At 31.5% G+C, this 10,559-nt stretch overlaps 1 long non-coding RNA gene across 3 annotated transcripts; it reads right to left on the bottom strand.

Moving 5' to 3' along the window:
• Window positions 1-322: 322 nt before the first annotated feature.
• Window positions 323-3,995, bottom strand: LOC149986506 (uncharacterized). Of its 3 annotated transcripts, none has more exons than XR_016500353.1 (3): window positions 1,423-3,995; window positions 840-929; window positions 323-712 (listed from the first exon to the last, which is right to left on the bottom strand). It is a non-coding gene; the product is annotated as an uncharacterized LOC149986506 (long non-coding RNA). The 3 variants fall into 3 exon arrangements; XR_016500352.1 differs by having other exon boundaries at window positions 323-705; window positions 1,423-3,985; XR_016500354.1 differs by having other exon boundaries at window positions 323-705; window positions 2,627-3,957.
• Between the last annotated feature and the right edge of the window lie 6,564 nt (window positions 3,996-10,559).

Genomic DNA, 10,559 nt, shown 5'->3' with positions numbered 1-10,559 from the left:
AGATCCACTGCAAAGGCATACACCTCATAGATGGGTTCTTCACATGATACAGGGTGAAAATAGCAGTCTGATTTCCTGAAAGCAAGTACTCAACTGGACAGTTTGGACAGCCAGTACAAAACGTGCAGCTCTGCATGGTGAGCAGCATATTTCAGGCTTGGGCACCAAATCAAAGCGAAGAAAAAATCACTTAGAGAACCAGTTTCATATCACAATTCAATTCGATTTGCAGCAGGGAGCCAAGAGAATGTGCTTATTTGTGGGTGTAAATATATAGATAAATATATATATATATATATAGAGAGAGAGAGAGAGAGAGAGAGAGAGAGAGAAATACACATACTTATGATTACTAATTTGTAATCAGAAAAGTACACTTGGAGATTCATGTAATCCAAAACAAACGAAGACTAATTGAAACTGAAGTTCGGAATTATCTCGGTCGCACCAGGGGATCGCTTGCTTGTTCGTCTAATGATCGCCTTCATGACGGTTGTTTTGAATCTACTCTGGTTTCTCAAATAAATCAACATAGAAGCTCATAGACGAGAACTAGGCATCTTACAAGGGCTGTGTTAATACTCTCCGAGAGAGAGTGATGATGTACTCCATAGAAGCCTCTGGATAATCCATAACATTTGCAAAATTGTTATTTGTGTTCAAAAAGATCCACCGAAAGTAGCTGCTCCATGGGTACTTCATTATCTGCGAACTTAACACACGGCGCTCACCGTAAGTCTACATAGCCGAAGGGACAGGGTCTATCTCACGTGTACCTATTCTCCAATGACTACTTTGTCAATTATACTCCGAAAAAATGATGGTGCACCTGAGCCCACCTTACTAATGAGCTCCTTGAACACAGTAATTTCCTCCACATGTCAAATAGGCCACTACTACTGCACACGATGCTTCAGATCCTGCGAGAACTGCACACAGACAGCATTGGAATAAGCATGAGTTTTTCAAGATAAACTCTCGAACACATCATAAGCATAACCTGCAGTGCCAGCCCGCATTCGCTAGGAGGTAGTCCGTCTTCTGAAAATGAAAATTCTTCGTGACATTCTTGTGTATAATCTCTACACTTGAGTGCTAGAAATTATCTTCAAAATTGCCAATAGTCGTTTGTAAGAGGATCTTCCCCGGGTTTGAAAGGGCGGCTGTGGAGGAAGAATTTAAAGAGGGTCTGCTTAGGCTCTTAGAAAGATAGATTTCGCTGGCACCTTAAGGTTGAGTTTGACTACAAGACTAGAGCCTTGGCAATCAAGGGCAGGATCTCTTGCATCAAAAAGTATTTCTTAGACCATTGTTTTCATCGCTAGTCAAGGTTGGTTCAATCTGTTTCATAAAAACAGAACAAATAGTAAACGGTGATGCAACTTGATCCCGGGCTGGAATCCTTCAAGGAATTCGACATACTCGCATTTGGATGTGAAGCAGGTTACTCTTGTCGCTGAAGTTAAAAGCATCGAAGTCGCAAAGTAGGGTCTCTCGCGGAGTCCAGCCATGGAACTTAGGACGGACATAGGCATCCCTTCTGCGTAGTCGTGAGGAATAACCTGCAGAGAGATTCCTCGGATCCTTCGAAAGATTATCGAACATGAGATTCAACATAAATGCCAACTCAAGACTAAAGCCAGAGATTCTAGCAGTGTAGCGTCGTTGCCTTCACATCGAAAATAGACTTTGGTCGGGAAGGAGAGATTATGGATGGGTAAGTAGAGCATTCCTGGAAGTGCTTGAGAGGAGTGTGCCCAAATTTGGTCACAAACCATACGAAAGCGGGTGGTAGTGGATAACGACGATGCGAATCACCAATACGAAAATGCAAAGAATCAGGAACAAAAGATTCAACTGCCCACTTGGGAGCGGATAGTTTTTTGTGGCCCTCTACATAATCATGGTTCCTTCGTTACCCTTACACAGCGTGTGAAGATCCCCACAATCCCCCGTTTAGCTACACTGCAGCCTTCAAGAAGCCGTAGATACTGTGATGCAGGCAGCATCTGTACCGTAGGAAGGAACAGCAATGACCTCAAAAGAACAGATTGAAACAACAGTCGGTACATGTTTTAAAAAATGCACCAGATTGTACGCACTGTAGAATATCTGCTTGCCGAGGTTCTCAATCCACGGTAGTCACAGCAAAAACAAACAAAAAACCCGAAACCCTGACTTCCAGAATGTTGGGTGATGCAATCCTGTTCTCAAGGCCAGGAAAATGATAGTTCCCGAGTGTAACGATTATTTGCTTATACAGCACAGTTCCACGGATTACACAATGAATCCCCTTGTCATATTCGAAACGAAACTACAAATCAGCTATGAAATCGAAGTGATGATGGAGGAGCTCGAATGTGTGCTTTCCGATCATCAATTATACTCCAGCCGGTGCTTGATCTACGGACGCCAATCAAGTATTCTTGAAAAGCTCAGCAAGAAACTAGATTTTTTCTTTACAAGACAGAACTGCCCACAAATATCACCAAAACCCATCGAGGTTCCTGTGATTACTTTCCACTTCATAAAAGTAGGATGGCTTAGATTCAACAAGGAATACCTGCAGACACTCACCAGACATGTGAGCTGCTGAAACGCGAGGACAAAACACGTTGTAGCTTACCTTCGACTGTGCGAGTCACCTAAAAAAACAGCAACACCGATCTCATATACCGCAAGGCCATAGCAGGTGATCCACAAAGGGGTCCCCATTTCACTAATCTATGTGAGAAGCAGGGATAGATGAAGACTTTGAACAATCTGAAGGCTGAATCGAAACGATACTTCTTTGCAGCATCTTTGATACCGGATTCTACTCCTGGAGTTCGATGACAAGCGTTGGTTCCTGTAACAAAGCATCTTGTAGCAATGGAGCCTACAAGTATGAGAAGCTCATCAACGTTTGACCTAATCTCCTTGCCTGTGAAGCTTCATCTCCTTTTCTCTGACCTAAAGTTGCTGCCTCGATCCTAAAGCCATACAGCACAATCTCCAGGTCTGCAATACCTGCAGATATTCTCAAAGCCAGTCTGAAAAGCATGAAAATGGAAACACTGAAAACAGAAATATGTACAAAAGAATGTTGTAAAACGCAGCAGCTGGGGCACTGTCATGAAAGGATTTTCAGTGCTTCAAATCAAGGAAAAGAATCCGTGTATCTCTAACAAGTGGAGGAACAGAGATTGTCAGGATCTGAAAACATTAAAATGAGTTTGAAAGAGCATTTGTTTTTAGAAATAACCGATTATGAGGAAAATGATAATTGGAGTTTGTGTGTTTTTTTAGAGCCACTTCGCCCTGGTGAGCACAGGGGTTGGGCTTTTGTAGAAATTTTATGATTTGGTTTTGAGCGTAAAAAAGAAAAAAGGTATTATGAATAATAAGTATGCAAGTGGATTCTAAATAATATTAATATTAATATTAATAAAAAATAAAAATAAAAAACATCTTTCTTTACTAATACTACTTGGTGTAATATCCATTGGCATGGTAATAACTATAGAAATTGAAGAAGATGGTGATTAAGTTAACACTAACAACTCTTAATAGTATCAATAGCCTTTATAAAGTACTTACAATGCTTGACTAATTTGACACACCTAAGAACTAATTAATCACAAAACATATCTATTTGAATATAATAGAACTTAAGAACAACCTTCTAATTGTGTGGTGCTTTTGATCAATAGTAAGTTTTATTGATGCATGTAAAATGATTAATTATCATACAAAGCTAGAAAAGAAGTCTTAATAAGTAATACATGTAGAATAATATCTAATTTTTTTTTTCACAATCTTTATGTGGACATAAAATTATTGAAAAGTGACATCAATATTAAAAAAGGTAAAGAAATTAAATTATATTAATTTATATAAAAATTAATTATATTAATTTATATAAAAAAATAATTTCTAATAAAATTATAAGAAAATTAGAAAAAAAACTAGTATAATAATAATAGCCACTTTATACCAATAGAAAAATAAGACTTGGTTATTTCAATAAAAATAAGACTTGGTTATTTCAATAAAAATAAGAATTGGTTATTTTAATAAATATTATCATATATTTTATATTTATTAAATAAAAAAATTTGTGTTCATATATAAATTTATTTTAATAATATTTTTCATGTTAAATAGAAAAACACATATAAATTTAAATTAACAATAATTCTATAACTTATAGAAAAAAATTATTAAAATTTGATATTTATTTTATATCAAAAGAAAAAAAAATTATGTTCAATCATGACTCTTTTCATATAAATTTAAAATTAGTTCATGCTTAATATTTTTTGTTTCTTAATACACTCACTTATTTAATTACATGTAATAAATATAATTTTTAAAACTAAAATTTAATACTTTTTTAATATTTATTTGATATTTTTTAAATAATTTATCATAACTTTATTTCTTAACTTTATAATTTATCATAACTTTATTTTTAAATTTAATTTATTAAATATCATAAAATAATAGTTTTTTTTTTTTTTTTTTTTTTTTTTTTGTAAGTTTTTTTTTTTAATTAGTCTATAATAAACATAATAATATGTTTATTTTTTTTTATAAAATTTTGATTTACTATAGATATTTTTGGTATAATTTTTTATAATAATTAATCTTTCAAAAAGTAATAATCTTCAATAAATAATCAAAAGTTTAAAAATAAAATCTATTTTAAAATATATAAATGATAGTTTTTTATTACTAATAATTAATTGATTTATATTGAATTTTATTAATTAACAAAGATAAATGTTTATTTGTGATTAGATGATGCAAAGTTACATGGTATTAAAAAAATGAATCTCAAAACAACTAAAGAATTAATATGCTCTTTTGATACAAATATTAGATGTCTCTCATATTCTTAAAATCTTCTATTCTATTATAGACTAAGTTTTCTTAGGATCTATCATAAGGCCATTATTTGAAATGATACATCTTAAGAAATTAATTTGAATTGTATAAAAGATATGCTTTTTTATCTTAGCATGTAGTCTTGCATCTTTAAGTTTTTGTAACACATGACAAACATTTATACAATTTTGTATTCTTAGAGCAGTTTAAGATAATAAAATTTAAAAAATCATCTAAAACTTTAAAAAAATATTATTCTTTAGATATTAGAAAGGAATTGGTTGTTACATAATGTGTTATTGAATGCCAAATCCTATTGTAACAGGGTATAGATAAGATATTTGTATTATTGACACGCATGGATAAATAGTTAAAACCATGGAAGTTTCTAGAATTGACGTTAGATTCAAAGAGCAGGTAGGATCTATCATAGAACATTCTAAAAAGAGTTTACGACGGTTACTTAGGTAGGATCCACCATAGAACCTTCTAAAAGGAATTTAAGACAATTATCTAAGTAGGGTCCATCAACTTGGAACATTCTAGAAAGTCCAAGGTAGTAGAATAAAGTATAAATAAGAGTAGCCAAGGCATTTTGAAGCATCTGATGAGATATGGCTTTGGATCTTTTCTTTGAATACAATTGGATTTTGTATCTTTATGTTTTGTTTTGTTTTGTTCTAAGTCCGATTGCTTAGTTTTGACTTTCGTATCTCATTTTATTTAGTTTTTTTATCGCTCAATTTGTCCTCCCTTGTGATGAGATTTTATATTGTTGTGGATTAGAACGGTCTTGAATACTTGACATAGACCGATCTTATTTCATTGGTATCAAAATAAATATTAGATTATTCTTTGGTAGTACGTTGATAGCCATCATCTAGTCCAAGGTTAGTTGTTGTGGTCACACTTGATATCATGTTGAGGCTACTATGACCTACTCTTAAAATGTCAATCCAAAGGGAGAAGGTATTACAATAGTGGAATCCAGCAAAGAAATTACAACATGGGAGATATGACAGAGCAATTCCAAATAGAAACTCAAATACGGTACCTCTATGTAAGATAGCTACTTTGTAAAGGCAAATGAAAGCTTTAAGGACAAAGGAGTCTACATTTTCTAGGTTGAAATTAAATAAGCTTAGTACATACTCTGAAACTTCAAGACAAGAAGATATATATCAATGGCTCTTCAACATGAGATAATACTTTCAACTATCTAGAACAAATATCAATAAAAGAATTATGTATAAAACTAGTTATTTGAGAAATATGACAGTAATTTGGTGGCAATATCAAATTCAATGCTTTGGAACTCAATGTAGATTTTGTGATTGAGAGGAGTTTGAGACCAAGTTTAGGAATCAATTTTGGCTCATCAATGTGGAGAAGATAGTACTCAATTAGTTGATAAACCTTATACAATCTAGGTTGGTGTAAGTTTATATCTCTCAATTCAATTTTTTATGTCTCTAAGCTGATAATATTTTGGAGGCGAAGATGATGGAACAATTCTTATAAGGTTTGAAACCAAAGGTCTAGTGAGAGGTGAAACTAAAGAATACACAAAAATTTGAAGAAGCAATTTAGATTGGAGAGAGGATTGATGCTATAGATTTTAGAAATTGTGGAAAACAACCTATAGCACAAAGTCCTATACTACTATCTCTCATGGATATACATAGATATTCTAGTAAATTCCTATATGATTAAATAAGAATAGATAAAAATAAATAAAATTAGGTTAATTTCATAAGACCTTTTCAGGAAGCTTCATAGATACTGTTTGACTTTATGTCTATTTGTGGTTGATTGATAGGTTAGAGATTTGGTCAACAAGTTAACCACATATTAGTAGCTTGTGAAATAAGTTAACTATGTGACATACATATAGAAAACTTGCTTTGTAAGTTAAGATATGTGTCTTACAAAGTCAACATGTTTTGGAAGTCCTATAGGACATCGCCACATAGCTCCTAGTTAAAAGTATATACGGAGGTAAGAGTGAAGCCTACATCACTCTTATTAACGCCTTTCAAGTCTTTACTCTTATTTTAAGACTTTAATCTTCTTGTTTTTGACAATAGCCATTCTAGTTCAATATTATATCATCTTTGAGTGACATTCTAGTTTTTTTTAGTGATACAAGAGTGTATTGAAGATTTTCTTTTTTTGAAGATTCATGTCCTTTTCAATTTGACAAGAGTGCTAACATATTGTTGCTATCATATTTTAGAAGTGAATGGATTATCCTACTTCTATTGTTGTATTTTGAAGATTATAGATTATCCACCTTTAAAAAAAAAATCTTATTTTCTAACATTGATTTTTTTTAAAAAAAAAAAATAGATTATCCATCTTTGTAGAATTTATTTATTAGAGGTGGCAAATTGCCCTTCTCTAATTTAAATTTTTGAATTTATTTGAGTTGTCTATAGAAGGAAAAATTATTGATGCTACTTTCAATAGAAGTGAGAATAGATTTGCAACTATTGTAGTTCTTCATGAGCTTGTTAATACTTTGAGAGTAGAAATCTCACGTATTTCCAATATGAATCATAGAAGTAATATGCATATACCTATGGAAGAAGTTTAGAGTCTACGACAAGAAGTTGTATAGTTAAAAGAAGCAAGTAGATTAACCTCATAACCAAATCTAAGGAATTTTATTTCTACAAGTATGACAGGGACAAGGATTAATATGCCTGAAAAGTTTTTGGAATAAGATCAAAATTTTGAGGATTTTTGCAACAAATCAACTTCTATCTAAGGTTGTATCCTTTTCAATACTCCCATGGATTACTCAAGTCAGATTCATAGGCACACTTCTATTAAGAAGTGCTCTTTCTTTATTTGTACCTTTAATGGACAAAGATTTGTGATTTATTTATGATTTGAATTCATTCTTAGGGGTGTTTACAACCATATTTAGAGAAAGTGATTAAGAAAGAGTAGTAGAGACCAAATTCTTATCTTTACAGTAAGGATCATGGTTAGCTACTATATATGCTATTAAATTCCAAAACCTCACTTGTAACGTGGATTAGAATGTCAAAGCTCTTATTAATAAATTTTGATATGGATAAAAGGATAATATCAAAGATTTATTAATGACAATATCAAAGACAAAATCTTTGGAATAATTTATTGCTCAAGCCATTGAATGTGACAATTGATTATTTGAAAGATGTCAAGAGGAACAAATCAAATAATGATGGTTATAAAGTTTTTAGAAACTTATTTTTCAAAGATAAGAAGCCAAATTTCACCATTTGATGAAACCTATGCCATACAATAAATCCATGAGGTGGAATTGGAGAGCTCCCAATTGTATAATTGTTAGATTAATTTAAATCTTTATATTAAAAATTCAATTAGTTTTAGGGCTTTCAAGTAAAGGTTACCAATATTAAATTAACATGTTAAATGAAATTTACTATAAAAATATAATAAAAATAATTAACTAAGTTATTATTATTAATTGATGATAAAAATAAAAACTTAAGTTTGAATTAAAAGCTAAGTTAAAAGTTAAGTTAAAAAAAATTAAAGTTATAAATTAAGATTAAAAAGTTAAGTTAAAAGTTAAAATTAAAAGGTTAAGTAAAAACAAAGTTAAGTTAAAAGTTAAGATTAAAGGTTAAGTAAAAAGTTAAAATTAAAAGTTTAGTTTAAAAGTAAAAATAAAAATTAAAGGTTAAAAGTTAAACTTAAAATTTATTAGTTAAAAAGTGAAATGTAGAGATTACAAGTCACTATGAAGATGATAGTAAAAATAAAGTAAGAGAGGTGAAAGCGAAGGTATCTTAACAATACATAAGGATTGAAGGCAGCAACCTCCTTCTATTCCAAAATTTTCCAAAATTTGTAATCGGCTTCAATTTGAATGATTCTTAGCTTGTTGCAAGGCTAACTTAAAAACACTTTTGATCCAATAATCTTCGTTGCAATCTAATAATCCAGTCGTGAGAATTCCTCCTTTGAAGTTGAGTGATCCAAACTGCTGGAGTGACCAACCCTCTTCACTTAGAAATTCACTAAAAATTGAGATTGTCTTCAAATTTAACAAATCTTGTGCCTTTCAGAGCTTAGCTTATAAAGCTTGATGCTCTCAAAATTTAAAATAAAGCCAATTATCAAGCACTGAGAAATGCCTTTCCAAACTCGATTGATTCAAACTATACAGGTAATCGACTCCTTCAAACTCAAAAATTTACCAAAAATTCCTTCTTACTCCGAATCAAGCAAATCTTATCTTGTCGGAAAGCTAAAAAAAAAAAAAAAAAAAAACTACAACTATTTAGAATTTCACATTGAAAAAAAGAAACTGAGTGACTAATTGAAGAAAATCCAAGGCCCTTGAAACCCTTGGGATATTTGAAGGCCGAGGAGATATCTACTCAATGAAACATATTTTAACACTTAATGACCACCCTTCACAATGAAAAATCCATATATACACAATCACAAGATTTACAATGAGAATTAAAATCTAAATAAAATTAAGATTAGGATTTTGGCCAAATTTTGGCATGGCTCCGCCCTTCACCCAAAAAAGCAAAGAAAGAGGGCTTGGAAAACCAAGCCTCACTTATACAATTGAGTGGAGGCTCGTAGAAGGGTGGCTATATCTTCACCCTTGATTTTTAAGATCCCTAATCTAGATCTACAGCCTTCATTCATCCAAGAGTGAATCTCATTATCAAGGTTGATGGCTCTTGTAAGTGGTCAAGAAAGTATTTTTTTTATAAATCTAACTTCACTATTGTGTTCAAAACACCTTTTTAAGCTAAGATCGACGACTCACATGCCTCAATCCATGCTCAATTATAATTTTCATGGAAGTTTTTACTTACAAGGATCTTGGCAATTTTTGTGAAATTCTTCAAAATGAGAATTTCATTGCTTCTCTTGTATTTTGAAGGAGAGGTTGCTGATCTTGTTTTCTTCACTCCATGAGATAAATCCAGTGCCACCATTGCATTAAAAAGACTCCTATTAAGTAGAAGAACCACCATGCCGCTTGAATTTGTCAAATTTGGAAGAAAATCCAAAATTACTATTGCAAACTTTCCTAAATCTTTTAGAGAATTATAATTCCAACTCCTAAATCATGTAAATGATTATAGATGCACTCATAGGCTTTTAGTCAATCCTTATAGTAATGACTAACAACCTCTAAATTATTAAACTAACTAAGTTGCTATTCTAATTTTCTAACTCTTATCACTTTAGTCCTAATTAACATAATTCAAGAAATTAGGCTATAATTTATACCATCAAGGATTGTAATCCTAAAAATTCTATAAAACTAAATTTTACTTATATAAATCCTAATCTAACACGTTTAATTATCATAAAATAGAAAAATAATAAAAATTTAAAATTTAGAGTATAATTGAGAGCTTACAAAAGCTAAAATCAATAAAAATTAATATGGTACATTTTAAACTCCTCACAAAGCAGGAAAAGAGTCAACGATGTTAAGTGGGCTTATGCTTGTATTGTGGAGAAGGTAACCACATTGCTCAACATTGTGCAAAGAAACAAACCAATTACAAAATTAGAAGTACAATTGCTAAAGAAGACAATGTGTTAAAAAATGAGTTGCTCAAATTACAATATGGATCATGTTGTTGGAATCATGTGCAATATCTAGAAAATGTCCTGTTCTCTCATTTGATCCTTCA

This window comes from Physcomitrium patens, chromosome 23, assembly GCF_059467195.1.
Source record: "Physcomitrium patens ecotype Gransden chromosome 23, ASM5946719v1, whole genome shotgun sequence".
Classification (NCBI taxonomy): Eukaryota; Viridiplantae; Streptophyta; class Bryopsida; order Funariales; family Funariaceae; genus Physcomitrium; species Physcomitrium patens.
Note: the sequence above shows the minus strand (reverse complement) of the source record. Positions and strands in the feature narration are given on the sequence as shown.